Source organism: Mobula hypostoma, chromosome 9 (genome assembly GCF_963921235.1).
Source record: "Mobula hypostoma chromosome 9, sMobHyp1.1, whole genome shotgun sequence".
Taxonomy (NCBI): domain Eukaryota; kingdom Metazoa; phylum Chordata; class Chondrichthyes; order Myliobatiformes; family Myliobatidae; genus Mobula; species Mobula hypostoma.
In genome coordinates this window covers 145,351,665-145,371,280 of record NC_086105.1, presented here as the reverse complement: position 1 = coordinate 145,371,280, position 19,616 = coordinate 145,351,665, and positions in this window count along the sequence as shown.

Genomic DNA, 19,616 nt, shown 5'->3' with positions numbered 1-19,616 from the left:
TGAAATTTGTTGTTGTGTGGCAGCTGTACATAGCAATACATAATGATAAAAACTGTGAATTACGTTATGGTGTGCGACTCAGATAGTCTCTGACAACCAAGTCCAGCTCCTGGCCTTCACGTGTGGCTTAGCTACTAAGGCTGTCAGAACCGCTCCTACTGACAGGAGAAGGGGCAAAGACAGGCTACTGGTGCCTTATAACCAGTAGCTTTGGGTAGGTGGGGATCGTCAGCCATGGTTGGCAGCTCATCTTGGTGAAGGAAAACCCTGCTATTGAACCTCTGCTTCCTTGCAGCTACATCCACTCATGGGAAGGCTTCAGGAGTAAATCCTGTGGAAAAATCTGGAGCTGAAGTCCCTGAGGCAGTCCTATGTTGAGTTCAACGCCGACTGGCAACTCCTGCAACACTACTGGTACCAAACTGTGTCAGTCTCTGCCGTTCCTTTGGGTTCATCAGATGTGTGGAGGGTGGGAGCTTGTTACATGGGCAACAGCTTGCTCTCTATATCGTACTGCCCAGGCTTGTGTATCTAGACAGCCAGGACACGACATCCACGGTCGACCCTGACTGACAGAGGATTGATTTATATATATTAAGTTAAATGAAATAAGAAGTGTAAAAAGAGAGAAAAAAACTAGAGGTGTTCATGGGTTCGATGTCTATTCAGGAATCTGCTGGCAGAGGGGATGAAGCTGTTCCTGAATCACTGAGTGTGTGTCTTCAGACTCCTGTAACTCCTCCCTGATGGTAGCAGGAAGAAGAGGAGATCCCATGGCCTCCTGTACTGCCACCCATCTTCCCCTTCATTTGGCTTCACCTGTCACCTTCCAGCTTATCGTCTTCTCCTCTCCTCACCTTCTTACTCTGGCTCCCCCCGCTTCCTTTTTGGCTGGTGGCGCAGTGACATCAGCGCCGGACTCCGGAACGGAGGTTCCCGGGTGTCGAATCCAGCCGGGCCGCTCCCGAGTATGCTTTCCATCCGTGCCGGGTTGAGTGTTGAGCTCGCAACTCGACCTCGTAAAATAAAGAAAAATACTCCAAAATGTCTTTGTGAGGAGTGGCACCCCTCACAGCCTTCCGATCTGCACCTTGTAAGGCATGAAAACGCCTGAGGCTGGCCTTCCAGTACTGTGGCTTGACACTTCCAAGTCCCCATCCTCCTTTATTCCATGGGTATACAGTCACTGGATGTCGGACTTTGGATGGAATCCCTAAGTATCATTAGCAGTTTCTGGGTCTTGTTGTCAGCAGCTTCCAGTTTGTTCCTTGGCCAGCACACTATCACGGCTGGGTATCTGATGACTGGTAGGGCAAATGTGTTGATGGCTCTGAGCCTGTTCTTCCCATGCAGCTGGCTTTCAAGGACCTGTCTCACTTTGGAGATACCTGGATGTTGTAGCCTTCTTTGTGTCCTCATCTTGGCTCCCATGCGCCTGCAGGATCCCCAGGTATTTGTAGCTGCCCTGTACATTTGGTACATGGTCTTCAGGTAACTCGACTCCTTCAGTCTTGATGAGTTTGCCTGTTTTCACTACCATCCAGTCCAAATGACATCCCGATGTCTCTGCTGTACACGCTTGTTGGGTGGATAAGTGAGTCAATGTCTCTTTCATTTCTGGCATAAATGTCATAAATGTCATTCTGGCATAAATAAGATACATGTCATCCATGTACAGGAGGTGGCTGATGGTCACTCCAGTCTTGAACCTGGACCCATATCCACTCTTTGAGATCTAGCTGAGGGGGGCTGAATCCTATGCAGAACAGCAGTGGGAATAGTGCATCACACACACACACACACACACATATATATATGTGCCTGAGACTTTTATACAGTACTCTACATGTCACCATATACAACCCTGAGATTCATTTTCTTGTGGGCATTCACAGTAAATCAATGAAACACAATCGAATCAATGAAAGACTGCACACAACAGGACAGATAAACAACCACTGTGCAAACGGCAACCAACTGTGCTAATACAGAAAGAACAAAACAGAACAACAATAATAAATAAATAAATAAGCAATAAATTTCAAGAACATCAGATGGAAGATCCTTGGAAGTGAGTCTATAGTTTGTGGGAACCAGTCAGTGTTGGGGTGTGTGAAGCTGAGTGATGTTTTCTCCTCTGGTTCAAGAGCCTGATGGTTGAGGGGTAATAACTGTTCCTGAACTTGGTGGTGTGGGTCCTGAGGCTCCTGTACCTCCTTCCTGATGGCAGCAGTGAGAAGAGAGCATGGCCTGGGAGGTGGAGGTCCCTGATGATGGATGTGACAGAGTTTCATGGAGATGTGTGCTACGTGTTTGAAGAATGGTGTGAGCTTGAATAGTGCTCACCATGGGACAGCTTCACTAGATGGTCTACCATGGTTCAGCAAGGAAGGTCACCTCTTCTCAGGGGGCAGCAGGGGATGTGCAATAAATGCTGGCCCCGCCTGGGGTGTCCGTGTCTCCGACTCCATTTGGATAGCTCTGGCAGCGATTATTCTTCTTGTCATGAACACTGTGCGCTTTAGAAATCTGGGTTCCAGCCCTGCTGAATAATGAAAGGATGCATCGTAGGAGCGATGAAACAAATTCTCTGGTCTCTGGGTCCTTCGAGTAGAGCTTTCCCTATGAATAATTGAAAAGTGCATTAAGGGACGGATACAATGATCTCAGCATTCTGAAGACAGCATGTGTTTCAGCGCTGCCCTAGAGGAAGACAGCTCTGTCTCGTTTGTGAAAGTACTGTCCACGTTCACATCAGTTTTCAAACATCTTGTCAGCAACACAGTCCTTAGAAAAATTCCACTAGGATGTTATCCATATTTAGGGAAACATGTTTTTCTCTCTGTTGTTAGATTGATTGGCAGAACACTGTTGGTGTCCATGAAGAGAATCGCAACATCACACAATTATGGTTGAGAAGGAGTGAATTGTCCGTCCTAGAGCAGTAACACTGTTGGCAACTTTCTCCCATCACCTCGCTCTGGTGCCCCTCCTCCTTCCCGTTTTCCTGTGCTACAGTCTCCTCTCCTATCAGATCCCTTCTTCTTCAGGCCTTTACTTTTTCCACCTATCACCTCTCGGTTTCTCTCTTCATCCCTCCCCCCTCACCTGGTCTCACCTATCACCTTCCAGCCTGTATTCCTTCCCCTCCCCCCCACCTTCTTATTCTGGCTCTTCCCCCTTTCCTTTCCAGTCCAGATGAAGGGTCTCAGCCCAAAGCATTAAGGTTCAAAGGTCAAATTTAATGTCAGAGAAATGTATACAATATACATCCTGAAATGCTTTTTCTTTGCAAACATCCACGAAAACAGAGAAATGCCCCAAAGAATGAGCAACAGTTAAATGTGAGAACCCCAAATACCACCCCCCAGCTCCCCCCACCCGTGTGTAACGGCAGCGAGCAACAATCCCCCTCCCCCCACCGGCAAAATAAGCGCACCCGCTACCGAGCCCAAGTGTGAGCTAAGCGATAGCAAAGACATAGACCAAAGTTGCCCCAAAGGCTTCGCAGTTCATCTGTATTTCAACAACCCACAGGTTCTCTCTCTCTGTGGCAAGGGAGAGGGAGGTGTCCCCCATTTTCACAGCGAGCGGGAGACATAACAACAACCCACTAGTTTACAATGTTAAAAGTCTGTATCGTTGCTTTTTTCGAGATCTGTGTCTGAAGATCGCGAAGACCTCGGGTCTTCTACCCAACAGTGAAAGATTTTCCGGCCTCCCCGACGACACATGAGACTCTTGCTGTGACACTGACCCTCGATCCGCTCGTCTCCAGAGCCCCAAGATCTTAGGCTTCCGAACACGATCGAGACTCTCAGGCCAAACTCTTGGCATGTGGAATAGCGGCCAGTCGTGGAACCCCGAGAACGGGTCCCATTCTTGCAAAGAACCAAAGACTGTGTATAACTCCAGGTCAGGGACTTCAAAAGAGCCCTGAAAGGGAAAAATAGAGATATTAAAGATGGAAATAGAGCTGTTTCCGAAGATGTAAGCAGAGGAGTTGCCATTAGGGGCCATCGTTCCTCCTAAGCTCCTCCTCCCCCTCATATAGTTAATAAACATTAACTGTTTATTTCTCTCCATTGATACTGCCTGACCTGCTGAGTTACTCCAGTACTTTGTGTGTTACTCTGGATTTCCAGCATCTGCAGAACGACTTGTATTTATGATTTGTGGCACCTTTCCACTGCTCTTTCTCCACACCATGACGACCTCCTGTCTAACACCCTTCTGAAAGACGTGCTTAATTCAGGTTCCACAACCCCTACGGACTTTGAGAAATAGTTTCAGTATTATAGAGTTGTTACAGTACAGTAACAGATCCTGCAGCCAACCATATCTCTGCTCCCTGTTGCTTTTTGTTTAAGTTTATTGCCATTGGCATTCATACCCAGGGAACAGCCATGTAAACTCTCTTCCTTGCACGGAACTTTACAAATATAACATGTACAAAATGTATAAATTTGAATTAATATAAATTATACACAACTTGCATCAAAGAGTAAACAAAAATAAATATAGAATATAGAATATTCAGAATCAGAATCAAAATCAGGTTTAATATCACCGGCATGTGAATGTGAGGAACATGGAGCGGTATGGCCATTGTGCAGGTAGGAGGGATTAGTGTTTGGGGGCATTTGATTTACTTTTTAGCTGGTTTGGCACAACATTGTGGGCTGAAGGGCCTGTTCCTGTGAGGTACTGTTCTATGTTCTATATATGTCATGAAATTTGTTGTTATGTGGCAGCAGTAAATTGCATACGTAATAATAATAAACTATAAAGTATGGTAGAAAGTGTAGACACACACACACACACACATATATATATTTAAATTAAATTAAAAAAGAGAAAAAATGGGAAAATATAGCAGTGAAGGAGTATTCATGATAATGACTAACAAGTGTAGGCAACGGTTTGTTGTGGTTATGCAGGCAAGTGTTGGTTGGGGTGTGTGAGATTGTGTTAGGTTTAGGGTTAGGATGTAATTATGTGGGCAGTGGGAAAATTATCCCTCTTGTGTTTCTTGATCTCATTATAGGAGATTCAGTGTGACTTGACCCTGGCACTTTGACCTGACCCACACCTTTCATGAACCTGGTTCAGCACTACCTGGCCTTATCAGCCTGGTGTGCACTGGGACACATCATCAGTGTTATAACCTGGGGTTCTCAGGTGTTTTGGGTCTTTAAACAGCAGACACCCTCACCCAGGTGACCCAGCCAGGGTTGATCAGGCCCAGCTTGTGTCTCTCCCACGGACCTAGATAATGAAAGGCGTGTCGCTTCAAGGTTCAGGGTATTTTAGACCTCATTTCTTGGTTTTATTTTGACCATCTGGGGAGTAGATTATTTTGAGGCCTAGTTATTAGGCTTCATCTCAAAATAAGATGTCACTTCCCAGCCTTTAGTTTACACTGATCTTTATTTTGTATTTGGGTGTGTGGGGACCCCAGGATTAAATTAACAGGGTTTACTGGAGATTCCACATCACTCAACCCTGCCACTTTGAGTTTAGCAGTGCCTGGTTTCTGTGGCCCCAGCTTGAGTTTAACTTTCTGGTTCCTTCTTGGTATGTTGGCGTTTTGTTGGAGATTTGTGGACCGGGATAATAAAAAGCATATCATTGTTTGGTTAGTAGACATCCCACCCGACAAAAACTCATTTCAGGGAGGTAGCACCATCAATTTGTGAGAGACTTCCGGGAGAGGTGGGATGTTTGCAATAGAGTAGCTCCTTAGCAGCCAGCCAGCTAGTTTAAATAACGTTAGCTATGCTAATGAACGAATGACAGCTAACTCACCTCAACATGTCTTTTACAGTCTTAACCCACCATGGGCAATAGAAAAGTCACTGTTGTAAACAGTGCAGCGAGCAACACTGTCATTATTTTTGACCCCTATTAGGCAGGAGTACACTTTAGTGTAGTCTGGGGTGACGTACGTTTTATATTTTCTTTTTTTGGAACTCTCTCGCACGCTTTGTCTCGTGGTCGCTCTCGCCCTCTCTCTCTCTCTCGCGCGCGCGCTCTCTTGTGGTCGCTCTCGTGCTCTCTCTCACGCTCTCTCTCGCTCTCATGGTCTCTCTCGCGCTCGCTTTCTGTCTGAAAAAAATTGATTTCCGGGACATTGTATATAATTTGCGGGCATCAGGAAGCCACTATTAATATGCGGGAGACTCCCGGAACTTCCGGGAGAGGTGGGATGTCTGGGTTAGGTTGTGATTATATGGGCAGTGGGAAAGTGAAACCTCTTGTGTTTCTTGATATTATTTCTAGAGATTCAGTGTTGCACAACACCGCCACTTTGATCTGGCCCACGCCTTCATTAACCAGGTCCAATCCTTCCCCAGGCGGTGAGACTACTGAACTCCCTGCTACCATCCAGTTCTCATCCCATATGAAGCACTAGTAGCATTATACTGTTTACTTTTTTGTGTTGTAAATGTACCTTATTAGACTACAGGACCATAAGACCATAAGATACATGAGCAGAATTAGGCCATTTCTACTCCACCATTTCATCATGTCTGATCCATTCCCCTCTCAGCCCCAGTCTCCTGCCTTCTCCCCATATCCCTTCATGCCCTGATCAATCAAGAATCTATCACTTTCTGCCTAAAATATACCCAATGACTTGGCCTCCACATCTGCCTGTGGCAATGAATTCCACAGATTCCTCACTGTCTGGCTAAATAAATTATTTGTTAACTTATTCGTAGTAGTATTACCTTCGGTGTTGTCTGTGAATTACATGTACTGTGTTGATCCGGAGGGACACAGTTTCATTTGGCAGTATACATAGATACGGTTGAATGGCAACAAACTCGAACTTGAATTTGAATTTGAGGAATTAATTCTCATCACTCCAAGCACTTCATCTCAATAGGTGTAAGTGCTACATACACGCAACCCATTTCAAAGTTCATAGGCAATTTATTGTCAAAGTTATTCCAGTCCTGAAGACAGGTCTTGGCCCAAAATGTCGACTGTTCATCGCCATAGATGCTGAGTTCCTCCAGCACTTTGTGAGTATGGCTTTGTATTCCCAGCACCTGCTGAATTTCAAAGGTTCATTTGTTGTCAATGTATGCATGTACAGTACAACTCTGATATTTGTCTTTTCCAGATTGCCATGAAATACACACGAAAAGAAAAAGACACAAAACACTCAGACCCCAAAATCGCCCACGCCCTCCCCTGCAAAAAAACAGTGACCATAGCAACAAATATCCACCTCCTCCCTGCAGAAAAAAAACAGTGACAATATAATCCCTGACCCCCTCACCTGCAGAAAAAAGACAGTGACAATAGCGAAACGTCCCCAGCCCCTCCCCAGCAGAAAAACATCAACAATAACAATTTCCAACCCCCTCACTTGCAAAAAAGGACAGTGACAGTAGCATCAAAAAAATCCCTCCCCCTCTCCCCCACACTCACACACAGCAAACCAACAGATCACCCACCTGACAATCGGCCACAAGAAAGAAAACACTGAAAACCTGAAGGAGACCGATATAAAATACAGTCCAATCACATAAATCTCAGAACGTTGAATGTCTTTCTGTGACTCAGAACGCAAGCCTGGTCCGAACAGTGGCTCCCATTGGAAGCAATCGCTGACCGTTTGGCCTCCACTGGGTGCGATCACCTACTGGGTCCGAGCACCGCCAACCCGGTGGTCTCTGCTGGGAGCGATTGCTGACCCCCCCCCACCCGCATTTACTTCAATGCTTCAATCTTCTTCGTCGCTTCAAGATGGAGTTGGTCATGACCCCGCGTCTCATCTCTAGTCTTTTCCATGAGCTAGCTCGTGTTCTCGGTCCCTTTCGGGGTCCCCATCTGTGATCTCCACGAGGTGGGGTTGGTAGTATTCCAATTTGTTGTATTTCATTTAATTACATTACTCGGTTTAGTGGTAGTTTGTCCTTTTTGTACCTTTTTGTACCTTTTTAGCTATTTCCATGAAACTTTGGCTAATTTGGCAGTCTCTTAACTGGGCCAAAATGTCCCGCTGTGTCCCAATTAACCAGAATCCATTGTACCACCTTGAGATTAATTTTCCTGTGGGGGGAAAGAAATACAATGGATAAATACATTTTAAAAATATTATAAGATCATAAGACATAGGAGCAGAATCAGGCTATTTGGCCCATCAAGTCTGCTCCGCCATTTCATCATGGCTGATCCATTTCCCTCTCAACCCCATTCTCCCCGTAACCTTTTGTGCCCTAACTAATCAAGAATCTGTCAACCTCTGCCTTAAATGCACCCAATGACCTAGACTCCACAGCTGCCCATGTCAATGAATTCCACAAATTCACCAACCTTTGGCTAAAGAAATTCCTTCTCATCTTCTGTTTTAAATGGACATTCTTCTATTTTAAGGCTGTGTCCTCAGGTCTCAGACTTCTCCACCAAAGGAAACATCCTTTTCACTTCCACTCTATCGAGGCCTTTCAACATTTGACAGTTTTCAATGAGTTCCATTCTTGTCAACCTGCTCTGAGCTCTATCCAAGTTCAAACCATCCTTGCTTAAATAAAGGGCCCAAAACTGCTCACAATGCTCCAACTGAGGCCTCACCAGTGCCTTATAAAGCCTCAGCATTACATCCTTGTTTTTATGTTCTAGTCCTCTTGAAATGAATGTTAACATTGCATTCGCATTCCTCAGCACTGATTCAACCTACAAATTAACCTTTAGGGAATCCTGCACAAGGACTCCAAAATCCCTTTGCGTAACTATACACAAACAAAGACTGATGTAAAGAGTTCTTAAAAGTGAGTCTGTAGATTGTAGAATTAGTTTAAGAGTTGTGGTGATTGAAGTTATCCACACCAGTTCAGGAGCCTGATGGTTGTAGGGTAATAGTTATTCCCGGACCTGGTGGTGTGGGATCTAAGGTTCCTTTACCTCCTGCTTGCTGCAGTGGTGAGAAGACACCACTGGATGGTCTGGATGGTGGGGGTCCTTGATGATGGATGCTGCTTTCCTGGGACAGTACTCCATGTAAATGTGCTCAGTGGTGGGGAGGGCTTTACCTGTGCTGGACTGGGCCGTATCCACCACTTCTTGGAGTCTTTTTCATTCATGGGCATTGGTGTTTCCATACCAGGCTATGATGCATCAGGTTAAGGTACTCTCCACTCTGCATCTATATAAGATCGTCAAAGTTTTTGGTGACATGCCAAATCTAGGATTAGGATAGGATTATGAAGATATGTAGTCCTCTTTTATTGTCATTTAGTAATGCATACATTAAGAAATGATACATTATTTCCTCCGGTGTGATATCGCAAAACACAGGACAAACCAAGACTGATAAAACTAACAAAACCACATAATTATAACACATAGTTACAACAGTGTAACAATATCATAACTTGATGAAGAAGTCCATGAGCACAGTAAAAGTTCATAGTTTCTCAAATGTCCCACATCTCACGCAGATGGGAGAAGGAAGAAAAACTCTCCCTGCCATGGCCACCACAATCCAACTCTGAGTCATCCATAAACTTCGAGCTCTGATCAGCTCTCCAACACCGAATACTGAGCGCCATCTCTGTCCGAATGATTCGACCTCCTTCTCGGCCGCCAAAAGCAGGCAAGGCCGGGGATTTTGAGGCCTATCCTCCGAAAGATTCACGACCACACAGTAACGACAGCTATGCAAACACCTAAGAAAGTAGAGGCATTGTTGTGCCTTCTTTGTGATGGTACTTACGTGCTGGTCCCAGGACAGCTCCTCTGATATGATAACGCCAAGGAATTTAAAGTTACTGACTCTCTCCACCTCTGATCCCCCATTGAGGACTGGCTCATGGACCTATGGACCTCTGGCTTCTTCCTTCTGCTTGCTGACATGAGTGGGAGGGGTGAAAGGGAGTTTCTTCTTTTATGTTATTGCTGAGGCTAATAAAAATGGCTTCTTTGTTATGTTAGAATAAAATGTTATGTTAACTGCTGAGAAAGTTCTCTCTCGAGCAGCTTGTTTGGGTTATATTGGGATAGATGTTATTCTTTCCTGTGTGTCTGTAAGCTATTGTTTCTCGCGGGCTTTGGGGCAGAAGGCGCGATGGGAGCAGAGAGAGGAGACGTGACACTGTAAGCTGGGCAATGGGATGGACCCCGAGCAGGAGTCTGAGGCCCAGGGTTTTCAGGAGGAGAACCGAAGAGGACTGGACGTGCTGGACGCACTCTGGTCGACCACCGTGGTTAGTCCCAAGCGGCGAGTTGAGGAGGTCGGAGGGGGATCGAATGGTGGAAAGAAGACTCCGTTTATTGAGCTTCAACTGTGTGCATGAAGTGGTTGAACTTTGATAAGCTTGGCGCCTTTTATTTTCCTTTTATTAGTTTATCTCTATGAATTACATAGTTCCAGTAAGATCTATAAAGTGTAATCATTTAATCGCATATGGTGTATTGTCTGTTAATTGGCGATGTGGGGTACATCACACAGCAATCACACAAACGTGATTACCCAGTTTGGCGGGGCTGAAGGTTGCTTCCCCAGCCGAAAGCGAGCTGAGCGAGCCCGAGGCTTACCAGGAGGCTACACTGGGTTCAAGATTGTTTAAGGTCATCTCCAGTACACAAGTGTAAAGGAGAACAAAACAGTTGTTAGTCTGGATGAAAAAACACAATAGTATAAAAACAAATAAAATAGTTTACAGTATATACAGTATATTAATAAGTATGCCCATAAGGTGACGTAGTGTCTGTACATAATGTGACCCTGACAGGAAATGTTAAAGCAGTGGTGGCTGGGGGTGTGGAGGGCTGGGTTGGAGGGTGGGGGTGTTGATTAATTTTACTGCTCGGAGAAGATAACTGTTTTTGAGTCTGGTGGTCCTGGCGTTGATGCCACATAGCCTGCTCCTTGATGTGAGTGGGATCCTGGGCAGCGTGCGTGGGATCCCTCGTAGTGTTACGGCCCCTTCCCCGGCACCTTTCTGTACACGTGAACTTGATGGTGTGGAGGCTGGTGCCAGAGATGCATCGGGCGTTCTGGAGATCTTCCTGTTGATTATAAACAATTGAGAGAACAGCTCTGGTGAATGTTTCAGCAACGATGGAGCCTCCAGCAGTGTGACACTCAGAGGGCCAGGCTGATAGTATGGGGTGTTCAGGCTCTACTCACCCTTAAGTTGTTCAAAGGAGATACAAGACATTCTGCAGATGGTAGAGATCCAGGGCAACACACTCAAAATGCTGGAGGAGCTCAGCAGGGATGGCAGCATCTATGGAGAGGAATGAACAGTTGATGTTTTCAGGCTGACACCCTTCATTTTGGAATAGGACGTTAACCCACAACCCCCCCCACCCTCACCTGACATGATTTATTGTTACTTTATATGGGCATTAATGTGACTCTAGCTTTATTTGAAAGGGCCAATACTTAATCCTTGGTTGCATTGTTCATTGACGCAAATGATACATTTTACTGTAGGATTCGATGTGCATGTGATAAGACCAGGCATAAATTGGGTGGGGTGGGGCCGACTTATTGAGAACCGCTGCTCCATCTACCACCAAAAATGGAATTTTCCAGCGGCCAACCATTTTAATTCCTACCCCATTCCCACTCCAACACGTTGGTCCGTGGCCTACTTTCCTGCCACAATGAGGCCACCCTCAGGGTGGAGGAGCAACACCTCCTATTCCGTCTAGGTAGCCTCCAGCTTGATGCCATGAATATTGATTCCTTCCAGTAATTTTTTCTCTCTTTTTTTCTTTTCCACTCCCCCTTCCCTCTTCTTTCATTCTCCATTTGGCCTCTATCTTCTTCTCCTCAGCTGTTTATCACCTCCCCCTAGTGCTCCTTCCTCCTTTTCTCCTCTGGTCCTCTCTCTTCTCCTATCAGATTCCTTCCTCTCCAACCCTTTACCTTTCCCACCCTCCTGGCTTCACCTATCACCTTCTATCTATCCTCCTTCTCTACTCCCCCGGCCCAGGTTTTTATTCTGGCATCTTTCCCCCTTCCTTTCCAATCCTGATGAAGAGCCTCTGCCCAAAACGTTGACCATTTATTTATTTTCATAGATGATGCCTGACCTGCTGAGTTCTTCCACCATTTTGAGTGTGTTGCTAAGTAACTCTGAATTGGATTTTAGGGTGGGGGGGGGATCACTTTAATGGATAATAAGGTTGGGGAAAGCTTTGAATCTGTTTCCAAGGCTCTGCTCTGTCTGCCTCTCTATTGTTTCTCTGTCCCTGAACCAAAACTTAAGTGAAATATTCACTCATCAATCAATATTCCTGCGTGTGGTCAGTGGCACCTCATCTTCCTATGACCTCTCTAACCTTTGAGCTCAGACTGAATGTCTGGCCCAGTGAGTTTTGTGGATTTGGATCTTCCTTGGGGTTGAAGGTCAACTTGGCTAACCTTACCATGATTATCTGCTCCGTGTTCCAAGAAGAATTTTAGCCATGCGGAATTGGAATAATAAATTTTAATGGAGGTGATTGAGGCTCTGACTGGTTTCATGTAGACAGGGGTTCAAGATTCAAGATTTACGATTGCTAAATGTCATTCCCAATACACAAGTGTAAAGGAGATCAAAATAGTTGTTACTTTGTATCCAATGCAGCTCAAAAAGAATGCAATAATAAAACCAATAAATTAAATCTGTAAGATATCTTATATACAGGGATTAATTATATTTCTATAAGGTGTCGCTAGGCACAGGAGTGTCTGTACGTAAGGTGACTGACAGCAAATGATAAAGTAGTGGTGGTTGGGGGTGTGGAGGGGTGGGTTAGTGGGTGGAGGTGTTGATCAGCCTGACTGCTTGGGGAAAGTAACTGTTTTTGAGTCTGGTGGTCTTTGTGTAGATACTATGTAACCTCCTCCCTGATGGGAGTGGGACAAACAGTCCATGAGCAGGGTGGATAGGATTCTTCATTATGTTACTGACCCCTTTCCTGCAACTTTCTGCATATATGTCCTTGATGCCAGGTAGGCTGGTGTTGGTGGTCCATTGGACAGTGTGAACTACCCGTTGTGGAGGCTTCCTGTCCTCTGCAGGGCGGGTTCTGTACCGTGCAGTGATGCAGCTTGTTATGATGGTCCCTCTACTGAGCTCCCGTAGAACGTCATGAGCATTGATGTACAAAGTCCAACTCTCTTCAGCTTCCTCAAAAATTAGAGGCATTGGTGAGCTTTCCTGACTGTGTAGAGTGTGTTCTGTGACTATTAGAGGTGGTGTGGGATGTGCACTCCCAGGAGTTTGAAACTGCTCATGGTTTCCATTTCCGTCCCCCGTGAATGGTGTGAGTTCTCTTGAAGTTCAGAACAATCTTCCCTTGTCTTGTTGACATGGAGGAGGAGTTTGTTTACCTGGCACCAGACAAGACCAAGGCCCATGGGAAAGACCAAGGCATATAAGGCAATGGACATAACTCACGTAAATGCTTCCCATCATGGACAATCGATGTGACATTGCAGGTTGTGATGAAGAGTCGACACGCAGGATTTCGGCCTGAAATTTCAGCTGTCTATTTCCCTCCACAGATGCTCTCCGACCCTCAGAGTTCCTCTAGCATCTTGTGTGTTTGCTTTAAATTCCTGCATTAGCAGTCTCTTCTTTTTTTCTTTCTTTATTTAGAGATACGGCACAGATCAGACTCGTCCATTCCAACAAGCTACACCGCCCAGCATCCCACCTATTTAACCCTAGGCCAATCACTGGACAATTTACAATGACCAATTAACCTATCGTTCTGTATGTCCTTGGAACGTGAGGTAAAGCTGGAGCACCCCAAGGGAAACCCATGCAGTCACAGGGAGAATGTACAAACTTCTCACAGGCACGATTGAACTCTGAACTCCGACGTCCCAAGCTCTAATAGCTTTGTGCCAACCAATATGCCACCCATTGCACCCTACTGTGTTTGGATGTTGGCGATTTCTGTTCTGTATGTTCTGCATAATCCTGTGAAAACGCTGGGGGTACCTGGCAGGTCTGTGGAGAGAAAACACAGATATCTCTTCAGGTTGATAGAAGGTTATTAAACTGAAATGTAATCTCCATTTCTATTGCAAATAATACTAAGATAGGTGTTGTTGTAGATAGTGTAGAAGGTTATGAAAAATTTCCAGGGGAATTTTGATCAGCTGGGTATGTGGGCTGAGAATTGGCCTGAGAAATGTGAGGTGTTTGATTTTGGAGATCAGACCAAGGTAGAATTTAGAGTACAAAAGTGCAAAAGTCTTAGGCCCATGTATATATAGCTACGATGCCTAAGACTTTTACACAGTATTGTATTTGTCAACGTGGAGAGGAGAGCAAGTTTCAGAATCAGAATCAGATTTATTATCACCGGCATGTGTTGTGAAATTTGTTAACTTAGCAGCAGCAGTACATAATAATATAGAAAAATAAGTAAGTAAATCAATTACAATAAGTATATATATGTACACTAAATAGATTAAAAGTTGTGCAAAACAGAAATAATCTATAAAAAAGTGAGGTTGTGTTTATGGGTTCAATGTCCATTTAGGGGAAGAAGCTGTTGCTGAATCATTGTGTGTGTATATCTTCAGGCTTCTGTACCTCTTTCCTGATGGTAACAGTGAGAAGAGGGCATGTCCTGGGTGATGGTGGTCTTTAATAATGGATACCACCTTCCTGAGGCACCACTCCTTGGAGATGTCTTCGATACTCCGGAGGTTATGATGGAGCTGACTAATTTTACAACTTTCTGTAGCTTCTTTTGATCCTGTGCATTAGCACTCCCCCAACCCCCCTCCAGCTCCCCATACCAGACAGTGACGCAGCCTGTCACAATGCTCTCCATGGTACACCTGTAGAAGTTTTTGAGTGTTTAGGTGATAAAATAAATCTCCTCAAACTCCTAATGAACTATAGCCGCTGTCTTGCCCTTTTTTTATAGCTGCATTGAAGTTAGATCCTCAGAGATCTTGACACATAGGAACTTGAAATTGCTCACCCTCTTCACTTTTGATCCCTCAATGAAGATTGGTTCACGTTCCCTTGTCTTACCTTTCCTGAAGTCCACAATCAGCTCTTTCGTCTTACTGACGTTGAGTGCCAGGTTGTTGCTGCAGCACCATTCCACTAGCTGGTACATCTCACTCCTGTACACCCTCTCATCTCCACCTGAGATTCTACCAACAATGGTTGTATCATCAGCAAACTTAAAGATGACATTTGAGCTATGCCTAGCCACACAGTCATGGGAGTAGAGGGAGTAGAGCAGTGGGCTAAGCCACAGCCCTGAGGTGCACCAGTGTTGGTTGCCTGTGAGGAGATGTTATCAGTGTTGATTGCTTGTGAGGAGATGTTATTTCCAGTCTGCAGAGACTGTGGTCTTCTGGTTAGGAAGCTGAAGATCCAATTGCAGAGTGAGGTACAGAGGCCCAGGTTCTATAGCTTATCGATCAGTACAGTGGGAATGATGGTGTTAAACGCTGAGCTATAGTCAATGAATAACATCCTGACATAGGTACTTGTACTGTCAAGGTGATCTAAGGCTGTGTGATGAGCCAGTCAGACCTATTGTGGTGATAGGCAAATTGCTGAGGGTCCAGGTCCTTGCTGAGGCAAGTTTGTAAATCTGGTGGGGGCAAAAGGTGTTGGGAATGGTGAGGGTGGAACGCCGTGGGAGGGGTGTTGGCCGGGGTAGAGAAGGAGTGCCAGGGGCAGGGGTGGTGTGGGTTCAAACACCAGGCAAGGCCATTTGATTCCAAACAATTGTTTTACTGATCATTACAGAATGCCTCTCTGGTGCTGCTTGCTCCCTCCCCTCTCCCAAGCATGATTCCCCTCTCCCTGCCCCCTTCCCACTCTCAGTCCACAACGGAGACCCCTATCAGAATCAGGTTTATCATCACTCACATATGTGTTCTTTTTTGTGGCAGCAGTACAGTGCAATACACAAATTTACCACAGTCTTACCACGGGCACTATAGCTATATATACAAGACGTTTGCACAGAGAATTGTAGGGCCCTGGAGGGTGTTAAGGAACAGAGAGACCTAGCAGTACAAGTTCATAGTTCAGTGAAGGCAATGTCTCAGATAGACAGGGTGAAGAAGGTGCTTGGAACACTGGCTTCATCAGCCAGGCTATTGGATATAGGAGCTGGGAACTTATACTGCTGTATTATAAGATGTCGGTCAGGCTGCTCTTGGAATATTGTGTATAAATTTGGTCACCCTATTATAGGAAAGATGCTATTAAGCTAGAAAGAACGTAGAAAAGATTTACCAGTGTGTTGCCCAGACTTGGAGGCTTGGGGGTACAGGGGGGGGGGATTGAGATAAGTTCTGAACTCACCCAGCTCCATCATAGGCATTTGACCCCCAGCAGTGAGGACATCTTCAAGGAGCGATGTCTCAAAAAGGCAGCGTCCACCATTAGGGATTCCCATTACCCAGGACATGCCCTCTTCTCATTGCTACCATCAGGGAGGAGGTAAATGCATGAAGACACGTACTCAATGATTAATCAATAGCTTCTTCCCCTCTGTCATCCGATTTCAGAATGGACATTGAACCCATGAACACTACCTCACCACTTCTTTTTAATTTTTGCACTATTGATTTAATTTAACTTTTTAAATATTAGATTATTAGATTATAAGGACACGCAGTCCTCTTTTATTATCATTTAGTAATGCACGCATTAAGAAATGATACAATATTCCTCCAGTGTGATATCACAGAAACACAAGACAGACCAAGACTGAAAAACTGACAAAAAACACATAATTATAACATATAGTTACAACAGTGCAAAGCAATACCGTAATTTGATGAAGAACAGGCCATGGGCACGGTAAAAAAAGTTCAAAGTCTCTCAAAAGTCCCACATCTCACGCAGACGGTAGAAGGAAGAAAACTCTCCCTGCCATGAACTTCCAGCGCCGCAAACTTGCCGATGCAGCATCCTGGAAGCACCCGACCACAGCCGACTCTGAGTTGTCCGAAAACTTTGAGCTTCCGACCAGCCCTCTGACACTGAGCACCGAGCACCATCTCTGCCGAGCGCTTCGACCCCGGCCCTGGCCGCCAACAACAGGCAAAGCCAAGGATTTGGGGCCTTCCCTCCGGAGATTCTCGATCGCACAGTAGCAGCGGCAGCGAAGCGGGCATTTCAGAAGTTTCTCCAGATGTTCCTCTGTGCTCTCACGTCCGTCTCCATCAAATCAGGATTGTGCACGGCACCCTATTTAACAAGTATGATATAATTTCACTGGAGAGGCCACACATGCCGCCAACTTCTCCTCCCATTCTATATGTAGAAACTATCGTAATTTACAGTTTTTATTTTAATATATTGCAATGACAAATTTCATGACATGCCAGTGATATTAAACCTGATTCCAATTCTCAGTTACAAGGAGAAGTTGCATAGACTTGGATGCTTAAAGCAGGTGAAAACCTGGCCAGCAGGAGCCGTCTCTGTTCTTCAAGACTGCTTTGAAAACACTGACTGGCACGTGTTCAGGGAGGCTGCAACCGATGGCAACTCTACCAATTTAGAGGAGTACACGGCATCAGTGACGAGCTACATCAGCAAGTGCATCAATGACATCACTGTGTCCAAGACCATCACTACACGCGCTAACGAGAAGCGATGGCTGATCGCGGAGGTGCGTGCGCTGCTGAGGACCCGTGACTCCGCCTTCAGAGCAGGTGACAAGGCAGCCCTAACAACAGCGAGGGCCAAACTGTCCTGGGCCATCAGAGAGGCAAAGCGTGTACACGCCCAGCGAATCCACAGCCATTTCCAGGACAGCGGCAACACACGGCGCATGTGGAAGGACATTCAGGACATCACCAATTACAAGACAACACCACCTGCCTGTGCTGGTGGTGCCTCCCTCCTAGATGCGTTGAACAACTTCTACGCTCGTTTTGAGGCTGAAAATGACGTGGCGGCGAGGAAGACCACCCCTCCTCCAAATGACCAGATGCTGTGTCTGACCGTGGCGGATGTGAGGAGAACCCTGTGCAGGGTCAACCCACGGAAGGCTGCTGGACCAGACAATATTCCTGGCAGAGTGCTTAGAGGATGTGCAGACCAGCTAGCAGAGATTCTCACTGACATCTTCAACATCTCCCTGAGCAGCGCAGTCATTCCTACGTGTTTCAAGGCCGCCACCATTGCCCCCGTGCCAAAGAAGTCTTCAGTGTCCTACCTCAACGACTACCGTCCCGTTGTTCTCACATCCATCATCATGAAGTGTTTCGAGAGGCTCGTCATGAGGCACATCAAGACCCTGCTGCCCCCCTCACTGGACCCCCTGCAGTTTGCGTACCGTCCCAACCGTTCAACAGACGACGCCATTGCCATCACTCTCCACCTGGCCCTAACCCACCGGGACAAAAAAGACACGTACATTCGAATACTGTTCATAGACTTCAGTTCAGCATTCAACACAATCATTCCTCAGAAACTGATTGGAAAGCTGAGCCTACTGGGCTTGAACAACTCCCTCTGCAACTGGATCCTGGACTTCCTGACTGGGAGGCCTCAGTCAGTCCGGATTGGAAGCAGCATCTCCAACACCATCACACTGAGCACGGGGGCTCCCCAGGGCTGTGTGCTCAGTCCACTGCTGTTCACTCTGCTGACCCACGACTGTGCTGCAACACACAGCTCGAACCACATCATCAAGTTCGCCGATGACACAGCCGTGGTGACTCATCAGCAAGAACGACGAGTCAGCATACAGAGAGGAGGTGCAGCGGCTAACGGACTGATGCAGAGCCAACAACCTGTCTCTGAATGTGAACAAAACAAAAGAGATGGTTGTTGACTTCAGGAGGACACGGAGCGACCACTCTCCACTGAACATCGATGGCTCCTCCGTAGAGATCGTTAAGAACACCAAATTTCTTGGTGTTCACCTGGCGGAGAATCTCACCAGGTCCCTCAACACCAGCTCCATAGCAAAGAAAGCCCAGCAGCATCTCTACTTTCTGCAAAGGCTGAGAAAAGTCCATCTCCCACCCCCTCATCCTCACCACATTCTACAGAGGTTGTATTGAGAGCATCCTGAACAGCTGCATCACTGCCTGGTTCGGAAATTGCACCATCTTGGATCGCAAGACCCTGCAGCAGATAGTGAGGTCAGCTGAGAAGATCATTGGGGTCTCTCTTCCCACTATTACAGACATTTACACCACACACTGCGTTATGAAGGACCCCACACACCCCTCATACAAACTCTTCTCCATCCTGCCATCTGGCAAAAGGCACCGAAGCATTCGGGCTCTCACGACCAGACTATGTAACAGTTTCTTCCCCTGAGCCATCAGACTCCTCAATACCCAGAGCCTGGACTGACACCAACCTACTGCCCTCTACTGTGCCTATTGTCTTGTTTATTATTTATTGTAATGCCTGCACTGTTTTGTGCACTTTATGCAGTCCTGGATAGGTCTGTAGTCTAGTGTAGTTTTTGTGTTATTTTAAATAGTTCAGTGTAGTTTTTGTATTGTTTCATGTAGCACATTGGTCCTGAAAAACATTGTCTCGTTTTTACTGTGTACTGTACCAACAGTTATAGTCAAAGTGACAATAAAAAGTGACTTGACTTGACTTGACTTAATAAATTGTAGGCAGGCTATGTTGATA